This window comes from Schistocerca cancellata, chromosome 1, assembly GCF_023864275.1.
Source record: "Schistocerca cancellata isolate TAMUIC-IGC-003103 chromosome 1, iqSchCanc2.1, whole genome shotgun sequence".
Lineage (NCBI taxonomy): Eukaryota > Metazoa > Arthropoda > Insecta > Orthoptera > Acrididae > Schistocerca > Schistocerca cancellata.
In genome coordinates, this window is record NC_064626.1 from 1,281,830,986 (window position 1) to 1,281,844,757 (window position 13,772).

A 13,772-nucleotide genomic window follows, 5' to 3' on the forward strand; every position below is an offset into this window, starting at 1 on the left:
AACAAATATATTATACTAGCACTGACATGTGATTGCATTTTCACGCAATTTGGGTGCATACAACCTGAGAAATCAGTACCCAGAACAACCACCTCTGGCCGTAATAACGGCCTTGATACTCCTGGGCATTGAGTCAAACAGAGCTTGGATGGCGTGTACAGGTACAGCTGCCCATGCAGCTTCAACACGATACCACAGTTCATCAAGAGTAGTGACTGGCGTATTGTGATGAGCCTGTTGCTCGGCCACCATTGACCAGACGTTTTCAGTTGGTGAGATATCTGGAGAATGTGCTGGCCACGGCAGCAGTCGAACATTTTCTGTATACAGAAACGCCCGTACAGGACATGCAACATGCTGTCGTGCATTATCCTGCTGAAATGTAGGGTTTCGCAGGGATCGAATGAAGGGTAGAGCCACGGGTCGTAACACATCGGAAATGTAACATCCACTGTTCAAAGTGCCGTTAATGCGAACAAGAGGTGACCGAGACGTGTAACCAATGGCATCCCATACTATCACGCCGGCTGATACGCCAGTATGGCGATGACGAATACACGCTTCCAATGTCCGTTCACCGCGATGTCGCCAAACACTCATGCGACCATCATGATGCTACAAACAGAACCTGGATTCATCGGAAAAAATGACGTTTTGCCAATCGTGTACCCAGGTTCGTCGATGAGTACACCAACGCAGGGGCTCCTCTCTGTGATACAGCGTCAAGGGTAATCGCAACCATGGTCTCCGAGCTGATAGTCCAAGCTGCTGCAAACGTCGTCGAACTGTTCGTGCAGATGGATGTTGTCTTGCAAACGTCCTCATCTATTGACTCAGGGATCGAGATGTGGCTGCACGATCCGTTACAGCCATGCGGATAAGATGCCTGTCATCTCGACTGCTAGTGATACGAGGCCGTTGGGATCCAGCACGGCGTTCCGTATTACCCTCTTGAACCCACCGATTCCATATTCTGCTAACAGTCATTGGATCTCGACCAACGCGGGCAGCAATGTCGCGCTACGATAAACCGCAATCGCGATAGGCTGCAAACCAATCTTTATCAAAGTTGGAAACGGGATGTTACGCATTTTTCCTCCTTACACGAGGCACCACAACAACGTTTCACCAGGCAACGCCAGTCAACTGCTGTTTGTGTATGACAAGTCGGTTGGAAACTTTCCTCATCTCAGCACGTTTTAGGTGTCACCACCGGCGCCAACCTTGTGTGAATGCTCTGAAAAGCTAATCATTTACATATCACAGCATCTTCTACCTGTCGGTTAAATTTCGCGTCTGTAGCACGCCATATTCGTGGTGTAGCAATTTTAATGGCCAGTAGTGTATTTTGCTGTCCAATTCTATATTTGCCACACGACATAAAGAAAAGTGATTCATTCAGGCATTGAGGAAAAATTACACGTCAGACAACAATTTTCTCATCTCACGAAGAAGACAATAGTTACCTATGAGGAAATCCTGTGCTACAAAAACTGCAATACTATCCGGTTATAGCACTACGAAATACTGTATTAGACTACTGCAAAGATAATTCACCAGCTTATAATGCGAAAAATGCAATCCATGAAATTTAAATACATGGTATCGCTTCACTAAGGGATATATGAGCTATAACATGGTCAGCCAAATAATACAAATATGTGGTACTAACAATATCTATGGATATGAAGCGAAACGAGTATATGTAAATGTAAGCGGATGCTTCTAGTGTCACGCGGGACCGTAGAGTTCAAGAATTTCCGACTGTTCCTTCGTAGTATTTAATGGATGCTACCCACTCATTTAACCCATACAGCTGTGAAAAACGCAGAGATATAGAGAAGAGATACGCTAACACACACGTAGTCGTTCGTCACACGTTGGACATTTATCTTATTTTCTCAAAATGGGGAAATGTTACCCTTACAAATCCCAGTATTACCCAGTTCGACATCGACGAAATGTCAGCACGGTGGGGTTGGGGTTAACGCTGAAACAACCGGTTTTAGGTTACACCAATTTTTTCATCACCAGTCTGACCTTACTTTTAAAACCACTCAAAATACCTGGTTTCTGAAATAACTAATTTTCGGTTTTTTTATTGCTATTAGTTCCTGTAATAAACGTACACATCGAACAAATACTGAGATTCTAAGAAGCCCTCAGACATTTACATTCCACTTTTCAAGATACCTAAAATAAAAATGTCGAATCAAATGGAGGAAAGAAAAGAAAACTATGAGCGTTTATAGATCGCTGCTTTTCTCGAAAAGTGATGAGGCGTTGAATACTTCAAAAAAATCACCTGAATTCTTCTACTGTATTTTTCGTGTTACGTTGTCCGTTTCCAAGGGCTACAAACACACAAAGATATACTACGCAGACACTGACAGCAGAGCAGCTACTTCTTATTTTTATTATAAATAAAGAGTGATTTGTTGAGTCATTAATTTATTACTGTTGCCTTAGTTTCCTTTCCCTTATCGCGAAACAGGGGAGATGGTGCCAGAGACATGATACGTTAATTGGAAAAATGGTCAGATGTGTGTGAAATCTTATGGGACTTAACTGCTAAGGTCATCAGTCCCTAAGCTTACATACTACTTAACCTAAATTATCCTAAAGACAAACACACACACCCATGCCCGAGGGAGGATTCGAACTTCCGCCTGGACCAGCCGCACAGTCCACAACTGCCGCGCCCCAGACCGCTCGGCTAATCCCGCGCGGCGTGAATTGGAGTGGCAGCCATTAAAACAAAGGCGTTTTTCGTTGCTACGGGAACTTCTCATGAAACTTCAATCACCAGTTTTCTCCTCCGATTGCGAAAACATTCTGTTGGCACCCACTTACATAGGGAGGAATGATCACCACGATAAAATAAGAGAAATCAGGGCTCGCACAGAAAAATTTAAGTGCTCGTTTTTCCTGCGAGCCGTTCGAGAGTGGAACAGTAGAGAGACAGATTGAAGGTGTTTCACTGAACCTTCTGTCAGGCACTTTACTATGAATAGCACAGTAAATGTAGATGTATTGTTGCATAGAAATAGCAGACAAGTAATTAGTTTTTGTGTAAATTTTGTGGAGTTATTTTTCTTTAATAATTTCGAATGAAAAAACCCGTTTTGTAGTCAAATATATTTATTTACTTTTAAAGAGGAATTTGGATACGACTCATTTTTTGATGACAAAACGAAACATTGTCTTTCAAAAAATCAAAATGAACAGTTCATAACGTATGCAAAATAGAACACTTATCAGGAACAATTACTTGACAAGCCCTAAAGTATCAGCAACGAATTAATTCCTTGGCCAGTATTTATTGTCCAGTATTTTTAGAAGCACTCGTTCTATAATGCATTGATCCGTCAGTCGACTCCTTTCACCGGAAAAATTATCACTTAAAGACGATACCAATCCTTCGGAAGCCACAGAGCGTCGTGTCAATGACAAATATTTTTGGGCAACAAATGACAAGCCTCGATACACCTTCTGCTCTGCTCTGCTCTCAAACAAAAACACGAAAGTATCGCTGTTTCTGGATAGCTAAGTACAGCAGGTACATTATTGTCTCGGCAATGCTGCGCCGATTCTTATGTCGTTAAGTTTGTTGCACGTTTCTAACAGCTGGTATTGTTACTAAAGTAGTTCTGATCGCTTTTCCCATTTTCCATATTCATATATCAAAGCAATGGGAATTTGCGAATAAACATTACTCTTATTAAACACGTCTTACATAAAAATCCAAAATTTTAGCGCCACTGGTATCACGAATTGACATAACGGCCTCTTGGCCAGCCATTAGTAAGTAAATAAAAAACCTGTAGTAACCGAGACCAAACAAATACCGAAAAATATCGGTTCTGCAAAACTAAAATACCGGTGTTGGTTTTAACAGGTCGGTGTTTCCCACTCCCAGAGCACTGTACAATGGCTGATAACTAGTTCTTAATAGAGTGAAATATGAAGCTGTGCCCTTGAGGAAACCCAGCAGCAAGATGTCCTTTAACTACAAGACTGATTCATAAACGCCTTCAGGAGAATCAGTATGTAGATAAATGCAATGGAATGACCGCAAATTATCGTTTATAGGTAAAGGAAACGGCAGTGTACAACCCAGTGGTAGAACTAGGACACGGCAGTTTGTCTACGAAAGAAATTGCGAAAAAAACACTGGTACGTCCCATACTAGAGTAATGTTCGTGTGTATGGCATCCATATCAGGTCGGAAGTGGGGGCAACGAGTATATGCAAAGAGGGGAGGCAGTTACAGGCATGTTTGACCAGTGAAAGAGCGTAGCAAAAAATGTGTAAACATACTTTCTCCCAAACACTCCAAGAGAAACATAGTACGTTTCGTGGAAGACTATCTAGAAAACTTAAAAGGCCTGTTTGTTTGGACAGTAAGCATGAATATTCAGTAGCCTTATACGCGTGTATTGCGGAGACAACTAGAAGATAAAATTGTGCAAATAACAGCTAGCACAATAGCGCATAAACATCCCATGTTAGTTCTTAGAGTTCAGATGTCGATGTAAACCAACTAAAAAACGACACTACATTAAAAAATATGTACGTCGATGAAACGTACATTTTCGAATGATTTCAGTGTGTACAGACGAATCTATCTTTGACAGGCGCTACACGGTCCTAGAATCCAAACGCAATGCTAACACACCAACAGTTTGTTCTGACACCGTGTCCTGAATTAGGCGATATATCAGATATTACAATACTCTTTCAGGCCATGTATCGGATACTAAAATACTGATTAGTCATTTATCAGATAGTTAAATTCTGTTTGTTACACTCAATTGTCGGCAAATAAAACCTGTAGACGAAGAAATATACTGCCATCGTTGGCATTTTTGCTCATAGTATTGTATAACGTTCAACTTATGTTCTCAAGTACTGGTAAAGAAAATAAAAGTTTCTGGCATACATTAATTACAGTCGTATTTGTGATATCTAAATCTATTATCTTAAGAAGCAATATTATTGACTAACACGTTGTTCACTTTCCACAACGATCATGTCTTGTTCAAAAAATGAAAAAGTCAGCCAAACCATTAAGGAATATAAACTGATACCTAATCAGATTAAATACTTAGCTTGAAAAGCTACGTATCTTTAAAAAGTTATTTCATTTCGATAATTTATATCTCAGAGAAAAGCCTAGAGGGCAGAGTAAACAGAATGCATTTTACATTATATCAAAACTGTTGAGATAGGGTAAATCAAGTTTTGATTACGGAAATTGTGTCTCAAATCGAAATTCAGAAACAAGCGTAATTCACACAAATGCGAGTGCTAACGTCATTCACAGAGTTTCTTAAAACTGAAAAAATATTTACAACTTGAAAAGTCGTGTTTAGGGGAAAGATGGCATTAAATTTCAATTTAGCGTTTACAATTATCCACAACAATCAGCGGCTTCACGTTTTTTGAACGCCTCAGAGGAGAAATGCTAAACTGTATTTATTTAGACTGTCATCATTACGCAGAAGAGGAGATGTAATGTTAAAGTTACGAAAATCTTTTTAATATTTAAGGTAAATTTGAACAGTTATCAGTCACCTGCACAAAGGAATCTTTATGTAAGAACTTTGTTGACTTTGGAGGATGAGTAATGTTTGGTACACAAAAAAAGGATAAAGGAATCGGTTGTTTTGTGTTTAAGGGGGGTAGGACGTCAAACGGGCCGACTTGGAGCAGGAGAGGCACCACAGGACATTTTAATTTGTAATTTGCACTGTCTATACTTTTACAAATAAATTCATAAAACTTTGAAAGCATGACCAAGAAGAGTTCAGGATTCAAAAAAATAGTTCAAATGGCTCTGAGCACTATGGGACTCAACTGCTGAGGTCATTAGTCCCCTAGAACTTAGAACTAGTTAAACCTAACTAACCTAAGGACATCACAAACATCCATGCGCGAGGCAGGATTCGAACCTGCGATCGTAGCGGTCTTGCGGTTCCAGACTGCAGCGCCTTTAACCGCACGGCCACTTCGGCCGGCCGTTCAGGATTCATACTCATAGCAGTGGAAGTTCAAAAACGTAACATAATAAATATTTTTTACATGTGAAATTTCATGATTTTTTCACTTAGTATTGGCTTTATTTGTTGGTATAGGTACACTTTTCTTCCTAGGACAGAGATATTCTTCGATGAATTTTGCACAGCATACAAACCATAGTTACAGGTGTTCGAAACTGTAGAATTTATTTAATTTATGAAAAAATGAATGAACTGTTACATTTTAAACTTCATGTTTAGAAAAAACTCAAATTTTATAGTTAATTATCTCAATTTTTAATACAGTTTTTTAATAGAGTTGGAAAATTCTAGAGTTTCATACACCTGTGAGACCTGTCTGTATGCTGGGCAAAATTCATCGAAGAATCCCTCTTACTTAGGAAGAAAAGTGTACCAATAGCAACAAATGCAGCCAGTAGTAAGTGAAAAAATGATGAAATTTCACGTGTAAAAAAAGGTATTTTGCTACGTTTTTGAACTTCCACTGCTATGAGTGTGGGTCCTCAATTCTTCCTGGCCATGCTGACAAAGTTTAATGAATTTATTTGTAAAAGTATAGACAGTGGAAATTAAAATGTCCTGTGGTGCCTCTCCTGCTCCAAGTCGGCCCGTTTGACGTCCTACCCCCCTTAATGAAAAATATGTGTTTTGTAATTCCTGCGTATGCTAATATGTCGAACAAAGCTAGCGACCATGTTGAAACTTTAATGTGATACGTAAGTAGAGCAAGAAGCCACAAATAAACTATGAATACTACAGAAACTAATGGCCTTTGCTTAATTTACTGTACAGGTAATTTTTGCAAAGCTTCGACTGCGAGCTTTGAGTTAGTAACTACGCAGTTTCGACTACTCATCAAGAGCAAAGCTAAGTACAGCGTGCCCTCTCACTTTCTTGGCTGAAAGTGATTCCGTAGTGCCGAACTCAGGTCAGGCGTGACGGCAGATGCAGATTCTACCACCGAGACTTCGAGGGAAGGTCACAACCGAGGCGGTGAAAACGTCTACGGTTGAAACTTCCTGGCAGATTAAAACTGTGTGCCGGGCCGAGACTCGAACTCGGGACCTTTGCCTTTCGCGGGCAAGTGCTCTACCAACTGAGCTACCCAAGCACGACTCACGCCGCGTCCTCACAGCCTTACTTCTGCCAGTACCTCGTCTCCTACCTTCCAAACTTTACAGATGATCTCGTGCGAACCTTGCAGAACTAGCACTCCTGAAAGAAAGGAAATTGTGGAGACGTAGCTTAGCCACAGCCCTGAGGGGTTTTTTCCAGAATGAGATTTTCACTGTGCAGCGGAGTGTGCGCTGATATAAAACTTCCTGGCAGATTAAAACTGATATGAAACTTCCTGGCAGATTAAAACCGTCCTGAGTTCGAGTCTCGGCCCGGCATACAGTTTTAATCTGCCAGGAATTTTCATATCAGTGCACACTCCGCTGCAGAGTGACAATCTCATTCACGTCTACGGTTGTTACTCACAGCTTGTGACGAGGAGGGCTACGTCTCGCGCGCGATTCACTGTTTGGAGCATCTCCAACTCGCACTTAATGTCTATGCTCTCCAGAAAGAACAATTTCGGCGAAGCCTCGTTTGGCGACAGAAGTCGGTCGTGGCTCACCGGCTGCTGGAGGAGGTCCCCGGGCAGGTACTGCTGGCAGATGCAGCTGCAGGTGAACATGTCTCTGGGCAGCTGCGACTGCTCGACTGAGCGCCTCTGCAGCACAGCTGGCGGTCCCTCTCCTCGTTTCTCGTCACCCTCTGCTTGGCGCACCCACCCACCCGTTCACTCACCCACTCACTCACTGGCTGCCTTTCTCCCGGCGCCCGCTCTGCTCCATGCAGCCACATCATAATTAACAACAGGTTCTCGTGCCGTGGACGACGCAGAAACTGAGAACGCCTTTCAGTTCTGGCTGAAAATTGCGGGCGTTCACTCGCGAAACGGAGGAGCACATCGGTTATTTAGCGCTGGCTCCTCTTATGACGCCACACGAGATTGGATTCCACCCAATTTGTGTTGGTCAGGGGACCTGAAGATGGTGTAATGTAATACCGAAACTTTGCGCAGAAATACATTAAAACCAAAAGAGGTGGCTGTAGGTGTTTCAATTTTCATTTCGGAGGAAAATACATCTGACGACTCTTATGAGGGCAGGCACAAATTAAGTCATCGATGGGAAGCCGGCCGCTGTGGACGAGCGATTCTAGGCGCTTCAGTCCGGAACCGCGCTGCTGCTACGGTCGCAGGTTCGAATCCTGCCTTGGGCATGTAAAAGTTTGATGTCGTTAGGTTAGTTAGGTTTAAGTAGTTCTAAGTCTACGGGACTGATGACCTCAGATGTTAAGTCCCATACTGCTTAGAGCCATCTCACCCATCTGAACCATCGATGGGATGTTCTAGTAGGATGTTCCTTCTCCGTTTTCCGAGACTGCACAGAAGCAAGCGCTTTCATGTATTCTGGAAGGTAAAACGACCGAAACGCTGCTGTCAATCGTTTTAATGTTCCTAAAACATCAAAACAAACTGCAAAACGATTTAGAAAAGGTATATGAATGGTTCGAAGTGGCAGTCGACCCTAAATAACAAAAAGTGTGAGGTCATCCACATGAATGCTAAAAGGAACTCAAACTTCGGTTACACGACAAATCAGTCTAATCTAAAAGCCGTAAATTCAACTAAATACCTAGGTATTACAATTACGAACAACTTAAATTGGAAGGAACACATAGAAAATATTGTAGGGAAGTCTAACCAAAGACTGCGTTTTATTGGCAGGACACTTAGAAAATGTAACAGACCTACTAAGGAGACTGCCTACACTACGCTTGTCCGTCCTCTTTTAGAATACTGCTGCGCGGTGTGGGATCCTTACGAAATAGGACTGACGGTGTACATCGAAAAAGTTCAAAGAAAGCCAGCACGTGTTGTATTGCCGAGAAATATGGGAGAGAGTGTCACAGAAATGATACAGGATTTGGACTGGAAATCATTAAAAGAAAGGCGTTTTTCGTTGCGACGGAAACTTCACACGAAATTCCAATCACCAACTTTCTCCTCCGAATGCGAAAATATTTTGTTGTCACCCACCTACATAGGGAGGAACGATCACTACGATAAAATAACGGAAATCACAGCTCGTACGGAAAGATATAGGAGTTCATTCTTTCCGCGCGCTATACGAGATTGGAATAATAGAGAATTGTGAAGGTGGTTCGATGAACCCTCTGCCAGGCACTTGAATATGATTTGCAGAGTATCCGTGTAAATGTTGATGTAGAACTAGAATGCAAGGGGGATCAAAACCATTGAAGGGAATCGATAAACATCTGTGACACCTCAGATGAGGTTTTTCAAACTAAAATTTGAAGAAAATTACTACGTAATACTTGTGATACAAGTGAGAGATTTAGATTTCAGGTTAATGCGGCAAACTAGATTGAGTTTTAAACGCTTGTTTACTACTCAGTAGAAAATTTAAATTTGCCTCACATATTTTAAAGAGAAAAGAGATTGGCAGGTAAACATTTAAGTGGAATGCGTTCAGTCGACGAGTTGAAAGATTTTGTAACCAACTGGTTTTTTACACTCTTGTACTTTTGATATAAAACCAGATTAATTTGTCTGTGAACCACAAAACACGTTCCTTTCTTCAAAAACCCATATTTGGGTTATGCCTCGTATTACGCGACGATTTTCTTAACATGCTTTTTTTTGCTGTGTATCGGTTTGGGCAGATTTTTTTTTAACCATCTACATAAAAAAATGTACAGGTTGTCACGTGTAATGCATTTGAAAACGAAATAAGTGGTATTATATTTGCTCGACGTATCTGGTGACTCAATGGATAACGTGCACACACTAATTTTACAGTAAGGCAAAATCCAACCAGAGATCTACGGACACCGGTTATTTAACACTAGGTCATGCTATGACTGCACACGAGAGCGGATTTCTCCCAATGTACGTTGGTCTAGGGGCCTGAAGATAGTGTAATGGAACACCGAAACTGGTTGCGTAAATAAATTAAACGCGGAAGAGACGGCTACACTGAGGCGCCAAAGAAACTGGTATAGGCATGTGTATTCAAATACAGAGACATGGGAAGAGGCAGAATACGGCGCTGCGGTCGGCAAAGCCTATACAAGATAACAAGTGTCTGGCGCAGTTCAGTTGTTAGATCGGGTACTGCTGCTACAATGGCAGGTTATCAAGATTCAAGTGAGGTTGAACGTGGTGTTACAGTCGGCGCACGAGCGACAGCCCACAGCACCTCCGAGGCAGCAGAGAAGTGGGGATTTTCCCGTGCGAACATTTCACGAGTGCACCGTGAATATCAGGAATCCGGTGAAACGTCGAATCTCCGACATCGCTGGGGCCGGGAAAAGATCCTGCAAGAACGGGTCCAACGACGACTGAAGAGAGTCGTTCAACGTGACGCAAGTGCAACCCTCTTGCAAGTTGCTGAAGATTTCAGTGCTGCGCCATCAGCAAGTGTCAGCGTGCGAATCATTCAACGAAACATCATCGATATGGACTTTCGGAGCCGAAGGCCCACTCGTGTACCCTTGATGACTGCACGACACAAAGCTTTACGCCTCGCCTGTGCCCATCAACACCAACAGTGGACTGTTGATCACTGGAAACATGTTCGCTGGCCGGATGAGTCTCGTTTCAGATTGTACCGAGCGGATAGGTATGGACGGGCATAGAGACAACCTCATGAATCCATGGATCCTGCATGTCAGAAAAGGACTGTTCAAGCTGGTGGAGGCTCTGTAAGGGTGTGAGGCGTGTGCAGTTGGAGTGATTGGGACCCCTAATAGTCTAGAAACGACTCTTGACAAGTGACACATACATAAGTATCTTGTTTAATTACCTGCGTCCATTCATGCCCATTGTGCATTTAGAAATCTTGGGCAGTTCCAGCAGGACAATGCGACACCCCACATGTCCAGAATTACTACAGGGTGGCTCCAGGATCACTCTTGTGAGTTTAAACACCTCCGCTGGCCACCAAACTTCCCAGACAGGCAGCCGCTGTGGCCGAGCGGTTCTAGGCGCCTCAGTCCGGAACCGCGCTGCTGCTACAGTCGCAGGTTCGAATCCTGCCTCGGGCATGGATGTGTGTGCTGTCCTTAGGTTAGTTAGGTTACGTAGTTCTACGTTCTAGGGGACTAATGACCTCAGATGTTAAGTCCCATAGTGCTCAGAGCCATTTGAACCATTTTTTCTTCCCAGACAGGAACATTATTGGGTATATCTGGGATGCCTTGCAACGTGCTGTTCAGAAGAAATTTCCACCCCCTCGTACTATTACGGATTTATGGACAGCCCTGCAGGATTCATGGTGTCGTTTACCTCCGGCACTACTTCAGATATTAGTCGAGTCCATGCCAGGTCATGTTGCGGCGCTTCAGCGCGCTCACGGGGGCCCTACACGGTATTAGGCATGTCTAACAGTTTCTTTGGTGCATCAGAGTAATTTTCGTTTCACATTGAACAGCCGACATTCTCGTAACCTTCCATCGCAAGAAGGACACTTCTTTCCCTCCTGTTTTTCGGCAGGTATATGCAATTTGTTCTAGCAATGTGAACCTGGAGTCAGCCCTAACGATTAATGCTCATCATACTTTCATGCGACGTCCAGTGTCAACGAAAAGCGTCGGTCTGAATCCCGTTGCAAACAAATTTATTTTTAAAGCCGCATTTTTCTTGTTCATTCGGCGAAGCGGTCCCCAAATCTTTTAAATCGTCCCCATTTCATCCTGAAATGACGGTAGGCCAATGCTTCTTATCCCACAGTGCCCCTTCCAAATATTACGTGCTGTATGTACAAGCTAGGTTGAAATCGTTGCAGTGCTTTAGGACGAGATGAGTAACGTGCATATTTTCCTACAATGATTTCTATAAATATCCAGAGACGAAGTACTTGTATTGAGTATCTGCCCCCGGTCCGCAGGGTGTAAGGCGGCCTCATGCTGCGACACCGAAGAAACGTGGTCGACAGCAAATACCCTACGGTTGGTTGGAACGCAGTCTGGTGTAATACAACCCCCCCTCCTTCCTCACCCACACACACACACACACACACACACACACACACACACACACACACACCCTAACTCACCTACGTCGGTTCGGACTGTGAACAGAAAACCCCGACGCAGTGACATCTGCACAACATCCATGACGCCGCAACGCCGTTCTGCCACACCTACCGCACGCATGATACAGACATCGACCCATTGGATTGCCGGGCGGAAGAACGAATCAAGGCAACTGCTCTGCCGCATATGGCCTTCATCCAACGCTACGCACCTCATACCATTTCTATGACGTCGTTACTTTACTCTGACGACATCCAGTTCCAGAGAATGAAGAGAAATGCAGTACACTCGCTAAAGGGCGTTGCCGTGTGGGCCGGCCAGTGTGGCCGAGCGGTTCTAGGCGCTTCAGTCTGGAACCGCGCAACCGCTACGGTCGCAGGTTCGAATCCTGCCTCGGACATGGATGTGTGCGATGTCCTTAGGTTAGTTAGGTTTAAGCAGTTCTAAGTTCTAAGGGACTGATGACCTGAGATGTTAAGTCCCATAGTGCTCACAGCCATTTGAACCATTTGTTACCGTGTGCATCACATTAAGCTCCGCAGAACAGGATGTTGGTGATTATAGAACATTCGGTGAGAACTAGAATTCGATACTGATGCGAACTGCATATTATGAAAATTTTCGACTGAAGGTGTTTGAAGACTTATTGGTGAACCGTTGACGACGAAAATGAGTAGATATGTATTAAAAAATAAAATAGCTACCCGAATTCAAGGGTTCTAGATAAGCATCGAGAAGATGGCCGCGGGTCCGGACAGTCCGAAAGTCTTCATATCTTCTGTCTCCACGTTCCGAAATGTGAGCAGGAACGGAACCCCTTCGTTGCTTCTGTTCTAATGACTCTTTTCTGCAAAAGTGAAAAATGTAAAGATTGTGTAAATGTGTGCGTGTGACTGTTGTAAATTTGCCAACAGTTGTTCAGTTACTTCTGTCATGTCAATGTAATCCTGTGAATAAGTTGATCTCTCTCTTTCTCAACGTATTCACAGGATTAGAGAGAGAGAGAGAGAGAGAGAGAGAGAGAGAGAGAGAGAGAATAAAAAAGTTAAAAAAGAATTAAAAATGTACGTAGGAGACCACGCATTCGAATCGCGGTCCGGTACACATTTTCCCATCTCGCTACTGGTTCTGCATAAAGTCCCGATGCGGCTTACATCAATAGTCCCTTCCCTCTTCGTTCCTGCCCTTTTGTTTCTCCCCCCTCCACCTTCAATTTACGTTGTATGTATCACAGCTGCGGATGCCACGTGGTGTCTGTTCTTTCGGAAATGCTGAAAATTATACCATTCACCACCTTCCACATTCGAAAACAAATGTAAGTCATTTGCGAAAGAAAATATAACCGTACATCAATCAAGTTCTATGAAAGGACATATTGATGTCTGCGCTTTATTCCAAGCACACCATACGTCCTCTGTTTTGACGCAAACCCGAGAAACACCAAGCGGCAGGCGGTACCCGCCGGCTCATGCTAACCGCCGTTTCCCTACCTATTAGTTTTCTTATTTTCCAGTTACACCAATCTTAGTCACACGATTGTACTTCACTTTCTGTTGGGTCTCTGCTCCTTTTAATTTTCCTATCTTTCATACTATTAAGTAACACGCAAGAAGCCTGTAC

General features: G+C 43.1%; 1 protein-coding gene and 1 non-coding gene across 3 annotated transcripts in view; both read right to left on the bottom strand.

The window, feature by feature from the left end:
• Positions 1–13,772, bottom strand: part of LOC126095093 (EF-hand calcium-binding domain-containing protein 4A-like) — an 850,382-nt gene that overhangs the window by 283,126 nt on the left and 553,484 nt on the right. The window lies entirely within an intron of this gene.
• On the bottom strand, positions 7,079–7,153 carry Trnas-cga (transfer RNA serine (anticodon CGA)). Its single transcript has one exon. It is a non-coding gene; the product is annotated as a tRNA-Ser (tRNA).